This window comes from Mustela nivalis, assembly GCF_964662115.1.
Source record: "Mustela nivalis genome assembly, chromosome: 7".
In the NCBI taxonomy this organism is placed as follows: domain Eukaryota; kingdom Metazoa; phylum Chordata; class Mammalia; order Carnivora; family Mustelidae; genus Mustela; species Mustela nivalis.
The window spans coordinates 29023539-29038132 of NC_139026.1; the positions used below are offsets into that span (position 1 = coordinate 29023539).

The 14594-nt window shown below is 39.7% G+C and overlaps 2 long non-coding RNA genes across 2 annotated transcripts in view; one reads left to right on the top strand and one right to left on the bottom strand.

Moving 5' to 3' along the window:
• Positions 1-972, top strand: part of LOC309869383 — a 95742-nt gene extending 94770 nt beyond the window's left edge. Inside the window, exon 3 of the long non-coding RNA XR_014314144.1 lies at positions 541-972. This is a non-coding gene — a long non-coding RNA (uncharacterized lncRNA). The remainder of the gene's footprint in view (positions 1-540) is intronic.
• An 8691-nt stretch (positions 973-9663) lies between these two features.
• LOC309870376 overlaps positions 9664-14594 on the bottom strand; it is a 55381-nt gene continuing 50450 nt past the window's right edge. The window contains exon 4 of the long non-coding RNA XR_014314542.1: positions 9664-9743. This is a non-coding gene — a long non-coding RNA (uncharacterized lncRNA). The remainder of the gene's footprint in view (positions 9744-14594) is intronic.

Sequence of the window (14594 nt, forward strand, 5' to 3'; positions counted from 1 at the left end):
GTACTCCCAACTGCATTTGCTCTCTGACCACGCGTTGTCCTGTGCATGTACCTCTTTTGTGGTCCTTCACTCGTGATGACCAAGCTCTTCATGCTGACCAACCGACTTCTCTACTGAAACTGCTCTTGGAGTGCTGGATAGACTGCTGGTCATCCCTCTCCCCTTTTATTGTAATAGAACCTCGAATTTTAGCTGCCCAGAAGATACACTGCCCAGAAGCTGAAAGACCACATTTCTCGGTCTTCGTGAATGTATGAGTGACCCCATAGGACTGAGCTCTGGCCAAATGAGGGGTAAGCAGAAATGTTGAATGAGACTTACAGAAAGTTTCTTTTAAAATGAGAGGTCCGTGGGACATACTGATAAAGGGGAGTAATGCATGTGTGGGGCCAGAATGTATGGGAGAAGCCTCTGGGCCCCCCATTCAATTTTGCTGTGAGCCTAAATAAAACTGAACTTTAAAAGAAATGCTAACAATAAAAACTTCTTATATGAGAGGGGTGCCCATCTTTTCCTCCTCCCCTCTTGCTGTTGACACAGATGGAATGGCAAACTTCCTGAACCCATCATGGACCATGAGGTTCCCCAGGGAACAGAAACCATACGCAGCAGAAGAGCAAGGGAAAAGAAGCTGAAGATCTTCATCAGGCCTGCACTACCGTCTCCCACCCCCCGTCTAGACTCCTGTATATATGACAGGGAAATATACTTCTTTCTTCTTTCTTCATTTAACTGGAGGTTACCATGGATGTTCCTGCCTTATGCACCTGGACTTGATCTTCAGTGGTGTGGAAGCATAGAGATGACATTTATTGGTTCTTCATTGAAATATGCAACATAGTCTCAAAAGGGCAGGTCCAATGGAAAAGCATGTTTATTGAATGGAACCTCAAAAACCACTCAGCTCTCCACTGAGATATGCACCAAAGTTCCCTCCAGCCTTCTTGCCTACATCTAATTAAACTCATTCAAAATTCCGTAATTGGGGTTTTTTTTTTAATCTTTTTTGATTATAGGTTGCATAATAGGAAAATATTTAATTAAAATCCTTTATGAATATTCTGTATGCTCAAATATAATTTATTAGCTTTAGAATAAAAGGTGTTATTAAAGTATTGTTTTCTGTCTTTTATTGAAAACATAAGATTTGAGCTCAGATTAAATCAGCTTTGGAAAAAAGGGCTAAACTGAAAACAAGTCAGCATTTGCAAGACATTTTCTGTAAGAAAATTCTCTCTGAATCTCAAATTTGCGAGTTACAAGGAAACTTTTGGAAGACAGCATATTTGTAAATTAGTGGGTAAGCCTACCTATAGACAAATCAGTACTATATTTTTTGGATTTGGGGTGACTATGAAACCTTGGGCTATTCTTTAAGCATAACTCATCAGTTGTTCCACATTTATCAATTTCCATCCTGTTAAAACACTAACCGTTGTTTTAGCATTCTTAAATAAAAATTTTATTGAACCCCGAGAGAAATCCGATGCATATTTTAGACTTCCATGTTATACAGGTTAAAAAAGAAGTAAGTCTTTATATATGTTAAATAGAGTGTAATAATTATAAAACCTCTGCATTCAAATAGAAAATGTTCATTAGTTCAGTAATATTTCTTTTGCAACTCTCACAGAATAATCTAAAAACATGTATTTTCACGTTTTAACCAGCATTGTCTAGTGTGTTTTAATCGATAATGATCATTATTCAGAATAATAGAGTCAATATCCATTGACTATTTACTATGTAGTAGGCAGCATTTGAAGAGCTTTACGTAGTTCATAAATAGAATGCTGAAATTCAAAAATAATGGCAGTCTGCTCCAAATGATACAAATAAAAAACAGAAGAATTTACGATTCAAATCCAAGTGACTCAATCCAGTGCCTTTCCACAAGCATGCACTATGCTGTCTTCTGTCAATGACAGGGGACTATAATTTCATTCTTTCAGTCCTTACATTATTTTTTTCAAAGACAAGTTAATCATGTTACTGCCTAAAGATTTGTCAGCCGATTTCCCAGAACCATGAGAAATTTTAACTCTTACTAGCATATGGGTAGTAGTACAGTCATTTAGTCCATGTAAGTTAGTAGAAAGCCTTGCATGACCCAAATATTGGGTTCTGCCTGATTTGACTACTTTTATATAAATGGAAAAACAATAAAGACTGTACCATCACTATCATTATTTACCTTTGAGCTTCTCAAGAGCCAAGGCAATTCAAAGCAAATATGATAGGCTATATCATTCTTGTATCAAGACTTTGAGATGAAAAAATTTCTCTGAAACCAAACTGTAAAATAAATGTATCGTATTGGGTTTATGGAGAAACATAACCAACATGTCTTCACTATCAGTTTTACAGCAAAAAGAAAAGTGATATAATCTGCTTGGCTTTGGGGTCATGTCTCTATGAAAGCCAACAAGGCAACAGTAAAGTGTGGTTTGGCAATAGTGATTTTTGCAGAGGTATCACAGTTAATATCTATAAATATTCGATAGGAATAAAATTTTCACTTAAGAAACAGTGACAATAAATGCATAAGAGGTCAAAATACCAAGTTAACTCAGTGAAGCCATAAAATAATGAGGTCATCCAGATTTTTCCATGATGTCTATTGTCCAAATTAGCTCAGCATTTCTTTGAGTCATAGAGTATAGCACAAAATTACACAAAGTCTGTGTATTCGATCTTCCCTTTGAGCTCAAAAACCTTCCCAGCTATTTATACATCTAAACAAACCATTCTTTGGCCGCCCGGCACCATGTTCCCTTCACATAGCAGTAAAAAAATCATTATGTCTATGTGTCCATTGGTCCTTGCCAGCTCTCAGCTCCTCCCCAGGCCACAATCCCAGAGACCAGCGCTATAAAGTGCAAGGACAAAGCCACCTGAATTGACCTATTTGTTGAAAGCACTCCCTCTCCCCACTTACAGCCACAGGGCCCTGAGAGTGCCCGGAAACCATCCTCCTGGACGGTTGTGCTAAGAGCTGCCTTCACCTGAGCATTTCCTCTGTGAATGAGGTCACGTGAGCAAACACAGCTGAGTTGCCGTGATGAAGAGTGTGGTCATTTTCCTCATTAACACATCACATAAAACACAGAATTACATATGGTCCCTTCTGGGGAGACGTAATTAGACATTTTAAACTCATAGTTATCATTACACATTCAAAGATCAGCAGCAGCCTTAGCCTGGATGTACTGAGGCACAAAGAGAAAGCAGAGCACAGAGAATCGCTTACCTAGTTTACATAGGTACTGAGAAGCTTAATGCTTCTAAAGCACTTGAACCGAAGACGGAAAGCATTATCTTCTTACCACGACGCTGTCAACAGACGTCCATATGGTCCCATCTTCCATTAATTGGACTTAGACGTTGTATGCAGCTGATGATTATGATAATGGGTGATGTGATTATAAAAGCCCTTCCATAGGGCATTTTGTCCACAAATAAAATTGTCTTTATCCTATAGGAGAGAACATTTCTCGGCTTGAAACAATTTTTGTCATCAGTGGATTACAAACTGTGCCTTAGGCTTGTGCTGTGCAAAAATGTCTTTGAGTCTACTGCCCGTCTTAAGAGGTTTCTTTTTTAAAAAGAGAATGAAGCCTCCATTTGTACCACATGACACTATCTTATCTATTGTCTAGACTGTGTTACCAGTTCAGATCCTTTACTGTTGGGTGAATTGAGTTTAAAGGGAGATAAAACAAAGCTACAGTTACACTATGTAAGCTGATCTGGAAAAAAAAAAAAAAATTAACAAGCAGTTTACCTACCACGACATTGTGCCCAGTACTTGTGTTCATTTTACTTAGTTATAGAAATCGTATACAATTGATACTCAGCATGAATCTGTGAATTTTTGAATGACCTTTTTTTTTTTTTTGAGAAAACAAAGAATCAAAATTTTATGAAGCTTGCTATAGAAGTTCCAGATTATGCAGCGCCTGGATGTCTCAGTTGTTAAGCGTCTGCCTTCAGCTCAGGTCACGATCGCAGGGTCCTGAGATCGAGCCCCATCTTGGGCTCCCTGCTCAGCAGAAAGCCTGCTTCTCCCTCTCTCACCCCATTGTTTATGTTCCCTCTCTGTCTCCCTCTTTCTGTAAAATAAATAAAATCTTTAAAAAAAAAAAAAGAAGAAGAAGAAGTCAGTTCCAGATTATGAAGTAAATAGAAAGGTCAAGTTTTTAGTGCTTTTTTTTTTTTTAACAGTAGTAAAAAATTCTTTAACAATCAGTAAGGGAATAAAATGTGCAACAGTTTATGACTTTTTCCTATTTAATTTTCCTATTAAATTTTGTATTAAAATCTGAGAAAAATTGCATTGCTTGCACATCAATTTCCGTATAAGAACTATACACCATTCAAGCTTTTTGTTGCAACCTACTATTATCGCTAAAGTATTTCTGTTTGAAAGTTCAGCATGTCGCAGCAGTTGACTTCCCCAGAGTCACAGCCATTCTAATAGGAGGTTAAGAGGTGAATTTAGGTGTCCCTTTAAACAGAGCAAATATTGATGCTGTCCCATATATTTCAACAAGTAACTGATGTAAAACCTCCTTGACTCCTTTCCTTAGATACTTTTGAAAAGTGAAAGTCAGCCCCTTCTGAAAAGGTGATCCATTATCTTTGCACTGTAAGCAAAAGACAGATACAGAAACCCTCACAGCTCTCCCGTCACCAGCCATCAAAAGACAGATGAAAGATCAAGAAGATTGATATTATCTACAGCCTGTTCCGTTTTCCTCAAAATGAAAAATACACAGTAGCTCAAAATGAGAAAAGGGTAAATCCTATTACTTTCCAACGAAGTAGCACACTACAGAAAGAAATGGAAGGGCTTTTTGGTCTGTTGTTTTGTTTTTGGAAAAATATCTGCATAAATCCAGTAAGATTTTTTCCAAGAGTTGGGCAAATTTGAAAAACTCAAGTTAGCACAATAGTAAAAGATAGCAGACCTTGATATATATGTAACTATCTGAGGACAAATACTTAGATTTTTCAGTAACACTCATAACTTTGCCTACATTTTTTTTTAAACTTCTATCAGTTAAGTATTCAGAAAGGAATCATGGGGTCGGATTGGAAAGGAAAGATTAAAATTGTGGAGGTGGGGGCGCCTGGGTGGCTCAGTGGGTTAAAGCCTCTGCCTTCAGCTCCATCATGATCCCAGGGTCCTGGGATCGAGCCCCACATGGGGCTCTCTGCTCCCTGCTTCTCTCTCTCTGCTTGTGATCTCTGCCTGTCAAATAAATAAATAAATAAATAAATAAATAAATAAATAAACAAATCTTAAAAAATTTTTTTAGATTTTATTAAAAAAATAAATTAAATTGTGAAGGGAAAAAAATATCCTCATTTCTTTCAAAAAACCCTTGACTTGTGTACAGTTGTGTGTGGAGTCTTCATACTGGTACTGGTTATCATTTGCCTCTCATTGCTTTTCAAAACATACCTGTAGGATCATTCTTATAAAATGTTTTCATAGCTACAGAATCTCTGTTTTGTTTTGCTTTTTTTTAAAGATTTTATTTATTTATTTGAAAGAGACAGAATGAGAGAGTAGGAGACGGGGTAGGGTCAGAGGGAGAAGCAGACTCCCCGCTGAGCAGGGAGCCCGATGTGGGACTTGATCCTGGGACTCTCAGATCATGACCTGAGCTGAAGGCAGTTGCTTAACCAACTGAGCCACCCACGCACCCTCTCCATCTGTCTTATACTTCTCAACTAACTCAGCTTTATTATTTACTGTAGGTGGGTCCATAACTCATGAAATATTTCATCCTTTTTTCTTTTTTCTTTTTTCTTTTTAACTTTATCTCCTATTCCCAACTTTATTAAAAATCCATCCATCCAACATTGTACTTACACAGACACCCACAGCCTTGCTAACTAACTGATCCCATTGTGTTGCTGTAGAAGGGAGGTTTTAGAATTTATTAACATTCCAAATCATGCAAATGAAGATTGTTTTACTTTTGGAAGGATCAATCAGTGCAGTCCTTATGTGTCATGTTTAATGAAAGCGAAAGCTCCAGTTCATTTAAAAATGAATAAACTGAGCTTGGGATCCTAGACTACTTCCTTACCCATCAAAACAGACCACTATGATCTGCAATAATTCAAAATAATTCAAAAAATGACTTTAATATTACGTTTAGTTTTCTACAGTAATCCACCATCCATCATTTTATTTTCAGGTTTTTAATCTTATACAGTGTGTCCTATAGGGCTGTCACACCATTTGGATAGCAAGCAAACAGAGCTATTGTTTTGTCAAATTACTCAATTAATATTCGTACCACAGATAAAGAACCAATGGTGAAAAAGGAGCTAAACTTCAGTATCTACTGGTATACTTCTGTTACATTCACCATCAATTATTTCAGTCTTCATTAATTAGTTATATGAGACACAAACATGTGTTCTTCAAGGAGTTGGCCTCATTATAATTACATAAGTATGGCTTCATAGGGACCTATTCAGCGTATTATATGACTCACATGCAAGATAGTTTGTAATGATTCCACTCTTTATTATAACCTCACTGTATTGCTAAACCCGAATCCCATTAGTTGGAGAATGACAACGGAGTAAAGTTTTCTCAATATAAGATAGATCACTTTGGGGACAAAGAGAAATAAAAGAATCCTGGGAGAAAGTTCAGGATAAAAGAGCATCAAGCGTGATCATTTTTCATCTGCTCTAATGGCTTCGTTATAAATTTAGCTGGACACTAACAAACCTTGAAACCTGACGGCAGGTAATTTTTATTCAGCCCTCAGTGATAAGCTGGAGTCATCGCTCTTTTTCACTTTATTAAGTATACCCAGATGTAGGTAAATGACTTTTTAACTTATCCAAGCACCCTTTAAGCTCTCAAATAAACAAACAAACAAATCATAGGTCTTGCTCCATTTTAAAATCATTACATTTTAAGTGTTACCAGTTAATAGAAAAGGCAATTGGTATTTTTTAATGGGGGTGGGTGCTCTTTAAGAAAATAAGACTTGTCTAGGTATTTCTCAAGTCACTCTGTGTAATCTAGAGTCTACCCACGACTTGTATTTAGAGCACTGTCACAGTCAAAATCACAATGGTCCAGGCTATACCATGACATTTAATGTCTTCCTGCACCAAAGGGAATGAAACTTTATCTCGGAGGCTAGGCTGTAAATGATATCAGCCTTCCTGACTTGGGATACAGCTCTACTGAATTGTTCTGTCTGTTGAGTATGACGCACACCGAAGGATAAAATTGATTGGTAGCTTACAGGAGGGAGTTGTACATTTCAGGTTGCTTCACCAAACCTCGGAAATTCTCTCTGGAAGTCAAATCCCCTTTCATAGCCTAGGCTACCAATGATTAGCTAGAAGATTAAGATGTTAGTAAGTTGATCCTAGAAGACCAATTAAAATGGTATTTGTTTTTCCTTTTTTGTCCGTGAAACCAAAAGATAAAAATGGCTCATTTTGGACTCTCTCTCCACAGAAAGATTCATTACGTTCTCAGTTTATTTTAAATATTTTAAGGTGGTACCCAAAGATACTATTATGTGTACTATATACATATCAGATAATCCACATAAAACAATACCCCTGTAACCATGTTAAAAACACACTGCATTTTGTCCCCAAAGAGCAAAAGAGAAAAACATCCAAACTTTTTAGCAGATTTTACAACTCCCTACATGTTTTGGCTTTTGTCTGTGCAGGTTTGTGCTTTATTTCATGTTTTATTCCTCCTTACATAAAATCCAGCCCATTGCTATCTCATTCCTGCAACCGTATATAACCCTCTTTTCACCGTTCCCTCTTAGAGACGGAACAGTCACCTTTCTTCTCTTTGAATGGTGGGAGTTCTCCTGGAACTCAGCTTAAGTACCTTCCCGGTTGGGCCCTTCTCCCAATAATCTATCAGAAGTGGGAACCTTCCTTGTTAGCTTTCATTTCAGCCTCTTGTTCCTATCACTGCCCAGGCCCTTGGAAAATTCGTAATAAACATTCCTTCAGTGATGCCGGAAAGCAGGTCATAAGAGGAAAACTACCTTTTCCTTTATGTTGAGATGCAACTTCTTTTTTAACTCGAACGCTGACTGGTAAATGGCGGCCTCTTTTACAACCATAAACACCAAAGTCATTCTGAAGTAGTTCATTTCATAAAGTTAGTATAAACTGTTTCAGGGACTCCTTATCACCAATGAAATGAAGTTTGAGTTCCTGAGACCAGCACAGAAGGCCTCCAGAACCAGCCTCTGCAGCCCTGCCCAGGGCTATGCCCTTCATCCCCTGCTCCCCTCATCTTGCGCTGACAACGGCAGGTAGGGCCAAGCCCTCTGCCTGGGACACAGTGGGCACTGCACACGTGTTTGATGAATCAACTCCTGGCAGCTCGCTGCAGACACCTGCCTGTTTTGGTGGTGTCAGCAGACCTGGGGAACTAGTCAGAGACCAGGTCTAAAAAGATCTCTATATGGCATGTTAGGGATTAAAGTCTTTATAGCAATGAGAAGCTGGAGGGGCTCTCTGCAAGGCAGTGACCTCAGGGGGGGACTGCTCAGAGGAGAGTGCTACGTGCATCCCTCTCCTGTCAACCTGACTTCCCATGTCTCTGTGTGATCAGCTCTGAGGGCGACTTCGCCCACCATGAGGGTCAGGAGCAGACTCTGGAAAAGATTTCTAGTTGGCAGTTTCCCCTTGAGTTACATCTTGGACACTTTCAGTTCTGTCTTTTATGGAGAATGTAAGTTTTGAGTAACTTCCAAAGCCACCCAAGTAAAAATAAATCAAGAAGATTGTGTTTTACACTCCACTTCCCTGCGTGTCCTGAGGCAGGAAAAAAGCAAGCTCGGGGGTCTGTATCTTTCCAAGTCGTTTGTCTGGGGAGCACCCCTGAACTCTCAGGGCTTTTCATTAAGTTATATTTTCCAAAGTAAAATAAACATAGGAACAAACAAACAAAAACCTCCCCTTTGGGGTACAAGTAGTTCTAAACTTTATGTCCTTTGTTGAAGTTTGTCTACTGATCGCATGTTTGCCAACGTTCGTGTTGGTAATAGTTACATGTATTTGAATAAGAAATCCCAGGGTAAATTTTATTATCATCATCAAAGAACTCAGGAAAAAACTTTTTTTTAAGAGTCTTTTGATAATTTCTTGATAATAAATATGCACTAAATTAATCGTGGATTGCTTATTTCCTGTGTGGTAAGGAGAGTTACCTGATGTCTGGGCTGCTTTTTCAATAGCTTAGGTATTAAAACTTCTTTGCGACTTTGTCAGCTGAGATCAGTTTTGCTCATTTGTCACAAATATCTCAAGCTAACTTGACAGCGTAAACACAGCATATAAAAAAGAGGAAGGCACATGGTTCTTTAGAGATACGAGGCAGCTATGCAGTGGTGATGCATTACATTTCTTTTTTTTTTTTTTTAATAAATTCCTACAACTTTCATAAAATCTGCATTAAAAATCAGAGCTTTCCCAAACTTCATGAAATAATCTGCAGTTGTGGGCATGTCGATATCCTCCAAGCCAAGGAGAACAGAGTTACGATCCAAACAGGTTCCATTTTGGAATGCTCTAACATCCGGGCATCCAGGCGGACACAGTCTGGGTACACCTCAGCTCTGCACACTCAGAGCTCAGAAGCGGACCAGCATGAACGAGAGCTAGAGACAATCAGGAGTTTGCAGGAGCAGGCCAGGCACCATCTGGGCTCTGTAGGAGGACTGGTGGGGGAAAAGGAACATGAAGGCATATGCCACGAAAGTACAGATTGTAAAGAAGGGTGGCACCCTTGTTTTGCAGACAAGTTACTACATTTATGTTGCAAAACAGCCCTCTAAGCTTTGGGAGAAAGGAAACACTGTGGTTTCAGGTTAGCCGCGTTGCAATACTCTATTAACACCCAGGGATGGGGATGGGAGAGGGAGCGTGCATCTATTCTAGCCCGGGAGGTATAAATAAGTCTTCAGGGGTGTAAATCTCTTACCGTTGAGTAAAAACTCATCGGGGAGGAGCCATGTCTAAAATGCCTCCTGCATTCCCCGCAGAAATGCGATGCTGGGCATGGGAAGGGGCAGAAGCACTGTGTTTGGGACTCAACATCTGGGTTTAATTACCCTCTGTGTTTTCCAAAGAAAGTCAACCTCTCAGCCTAACTTCTCATCTGCAGAAGAGAAAAGGAAGGGGTGGGGGTGGGGGTGGGGAGCACTTAATGCCAACCCAGCCTGGTTGGGTTTTTTTGTTTTTTTGGTTTTTTTTAATCAGAATCCATAGATGAATGTATGTGAAGATGGTGCATAAGCTGGAGAAAGCTGCTGATGTTACACCTGGAGCACAAGAGCTGCAAATACTTGTTGATACACTGGTTTCTTGATTGGGATTTATTCATGACTCATCTATGGAAGGATTCCTTTCCATTTACTTCAGAGTTGCATAACCTCAGCACTATTGACTTTTTGAACTAGATGATTCCTCGCTGAGGGGGGAGGAACAAGAATGGGAGGGTTGCCTGTGCTGATTCCCAAAGTTTACAAATGGAACATCCTACTACGTCTACCCTTTAGATGCCAGTAGCAAACTGTCTGCCCCACCCCCACCCCCACCAGGAGTTGGGACAACACAAAATGTCTCCAGTCATGGCCGAATGTCTTCGGGAATAAGGGCGGGAGGGCAAAATTGTCCTCCAGTTGAGAACCACTGATTTAATTGAGAGACAAAAATCTGAAAAAAGCCCTGTGAGTTTTGTTTGATCTACCCCCGACCATTAATGATAGCCAGTGGTAGTTACCTGTGATAACTCTACAGAAGGCACTCTGTTAAACTATTTACCTCTATTAACTCATTTAATCCTAGAACAATGAGGTGGTTCAAACAATCTTCACTTTACAGATGAAGAAATTGAGGCTTACAGGGTTTAGGTGATTTGCCCAGGTTCAAAGTTATGTAAAGGACAGCTTTGTGTCTGGATCCTGCTCTGTAGGATTCCAGAGTCTTTGCTCTTAACCATTCCTGCTATGCTTTCTCACAAGAGATAAGATGATCAAAACAGCCTCACTCTCTGCCGAACATTTGACAACACTTGCTGGGGCGAACCTGACTCTAGACCTCGGTAGGATTAAGCATGCAGCCAGCTAAGGGCTATCGCTACTCGGTAAGTATTATTCACATGAGCCACAGAACTAGGCAAGGCAAGAAAAAATCAGGCACGTCTGAAGGAGGAGTGGCAGCAAGTTCTAACATATTCATGCTTAATCATGTAATTCCATAGAAATGAGTTTTTTGTGAGAAAATTATATTTCTTTGTAAATACTTACAGTTTTTACTTTCGTGCCATAGAAAGAGATGAAGCTGTCCAAAAGGAGGCAACATTGGTAAGGATAAGCTAACTAAAATACATCCTGCTTGATAGATATGAGTACCCAAAGCTTTTCTATGGGATCAATAAGCTCAGGGAAAATTCTATTACTCATTAAGCACCTTTTGCCAGGTGCTTAACAGAAAGTTCACAACCAGGGACTTAATATCTGGAATCCAAACTTTTTCAAAATACAGAAGCTGCCGCATTATTATTCCCAACTTCTGGACCCAAACATGTAGGTAAGGTAAGCAATATGTGTCAAGTCACAGAAGTAAAGAGAGGGCAAAAGAAAACTTTAATTACAGAATGATGTACACCTCGGATCATCCCACATGTCCTGTCAATCATTAATGTGCATGGAAAGAGTAACCCGGGGAGCTGAGGTATTCGGTGTCTCAAGAGATCCAACACCAGTGAAGGTCCTTTGTAGCTGACCATGGACAAGATCACAACTGCTAATTCACAACAAGGAAGGCTGATTTCATTTCCCTCTGACTTCCACCCCAAAACCAACCAGAATTCCCAACTTCTGCCATTTGATACACAAATGACTTTCCTCGAGTAATCATCTTGACTCTTAATAATGGGAGAAGCATTTCTTTCTACCAATCATAACACATGGTGTTCCCACCAGGGGCAGAGGACCTGGCACATAACCCACCAGAGCTTTAGTTTGAGCACAGCCACGCAGGGCACGGTTACCATCTTTTTCTCAGCTTCCGCACTCAGCCTCCCGTTGTCCAGTGGGTACACACCGCACTGCATCCCTCGTACCTTGAGAGGGTGCTTGGGGAAGCGCCTGACCCTGTGCCTGCTCCCCAGAAGACGTTCTATATGTGGTAGTTTTATTGAACTGTGTGGTCCAACATTGGACCACCAATCACTTGGTCTGTGATTCAGACCAAGCCTCAGGGGGCTAAGTCAGGACTTTGTCCCTTACAAAGGATGGAATCCAACCCCATTTGCTTAGGGAAAACAGAGAAGGTATTATCTTCCCTACATGAAAAACTTCAAGCATGAGCAGAACTAAAGTACACTGGGATTCTGGGACCCTCCCAAACCAATAACACAGACCTTTTAAGTTACAAAGAACTGTCTACTATGTTGTTTAAAAAAAAAATTTTTTTTTAATTTTGAACCTTAAGAGATAGGCAAGACAGGTGTTCTCTCCATTTTCTGGATGCTAATTAAATGATGTCCTCAAGGTCTCTCAGCTAGTAAGTTCCAAGGCTAGTTACCAATTGACCCCAGGAATCCTGAGTCCTAAACAGTACATTTCCCGATATAGCATATAGCACCAGGCAAGATCCTTATCCTTAAGACACCCAATTAATAGTGAAAAGGGACAAAAAGAAACTGATGTCCTTAAAAGCCCTTTTTTGTGAAGAATTATTTTGGGTTTTAATACTACTACTTCATTTTCTTTTTTAAAAAAAAAAAAGATTTTATTTATTTCAAAGAGAGAGAAAGAGGGAGCCTGGAAGGGGGGCACTGGTGGGGAGTGAGAGAGAGGGACAGGGAGAGGGAGAAGGAATCTTAGACTCCACGCTGAGTGCAGAGCCCAACAAGAGGCTAAGATTATGACCTGAGCCAAAACCAAGAGTTGGATGCTTAACTGACTGAGCCATCCAGGCACCCCTGCTTTATTCTCATAAAAAGAATTCTATAGGACTGTTTTCTGGAACTTCTACTAAGAGTATGTGCAAAGGAGAATTTGATGCTTTATTTTGTCCCAGCCATAGTAAACAGAAAAATGGACTAAGGACCATGTCATTATGACCAGTATATTACCATCACATGCTATCACCAGCACTAATCACAGGTATCTTAGCTAGGCCCTGTGTGTCTCAAAAGCAAGAACTCCATTTTGCTCACCATCATATCCCTGATAGTAAGCATAATTTGGTTGAATTAATGGACAAAAAGTCTGAATGAGTCATAAAATCTGAAGAATGAGTAGAGAAAAAAAATGGAACTCTGGAGACTTTTAGGAGGGTTATGCCCTTAGATATTATTCTTTTTGAAAATGCAAAGAAAATGAATTATCTCTTGAAATTCTGATTGGATATAAATGAAAATGACTAATTGACGAAGGATGATGGTGGAGCTGAACGAAGTTTCAATAGAATTAACACGGAAAGGTATTGCTCTGTCACCTGTGCTGTGGATCCCATCTCCCCGCCCCCATCTTTGATGGCTTTCTGCCATCAAATATCCACTCTTCACTTGGAGGTTTACTCAACAAAAAATTATAGTCGTCAGCCCCAGTAATAAAACAATCCCGTGTCCTCCATGTGTCCCCCTATAAATAACTCCTGCTGCTCTTCCTCCCTCTCAGAACCCAAAGTCTGAACTCGTGATCTCCTCACTCTTTGTCCCTCATTCATTTTTCATACTGACTCAGTTTTCACCACCTCTATTCTGCTCAACTTGTCCTGATACCATATACCAATTTCAGATTCTGAAGCATTCTTTTTATTCCTTATCTTACTTGACCTCTCTCTGGCATCTGACATTATAAACTAGTCCTTCCTTAAAACTCTCCCCTCTGAAGGCCACATTCTCTAGATTTTCCCTGTTTACTCTTTCCTCACATAGATTAGCTCCCTCGCTACCACCCTTCCTCCTAAATGCTATTATTCCCCCAAGTTCCATTGTCAACAACTTTTTCTATCTACATACTTTTTTTTTTTTTTTTTTGGCAAATCTTATCTATACTTCAGCCTTCAATGACTCTCAAGGATTTAGTGTCTCCCAAATCATAGTCTCCACATTCCTGAGCTTTAGATCAATAAATCCAGGAACAATTCCGCTGCCCACAGGCGTTACAATTTCAACATGTCCCAAATCAACTGTACTGGATCAAATCCCACCAACCTTCACCTCACTTAACGCCTGTCCCCATGAAGACCAGTATTATCCACTCCATTGCCCAAGTTGGAAAACTTTATCATTCCATAGAGTTCTGCCAAATCCTCTCTCCACTTTCTAAACATTTCCTGTATTTGGCCCATTTTTCCCACGCTCACTGCCACTCTCAAACTCTTTCTCCTAGTTGTTATGAAAAAATTCCTTACTTGGTCTGTGTGTAATCCTACTGCACACCTGCCCCTGTTTCCCTATCACCACCACAGAGTCATCTCTTAAGTAGCTATCAAAGTCCATTCCAAAAGCCACATCTGATCAAGATATTTCTGTGCCTAAAATGTTTTGATGG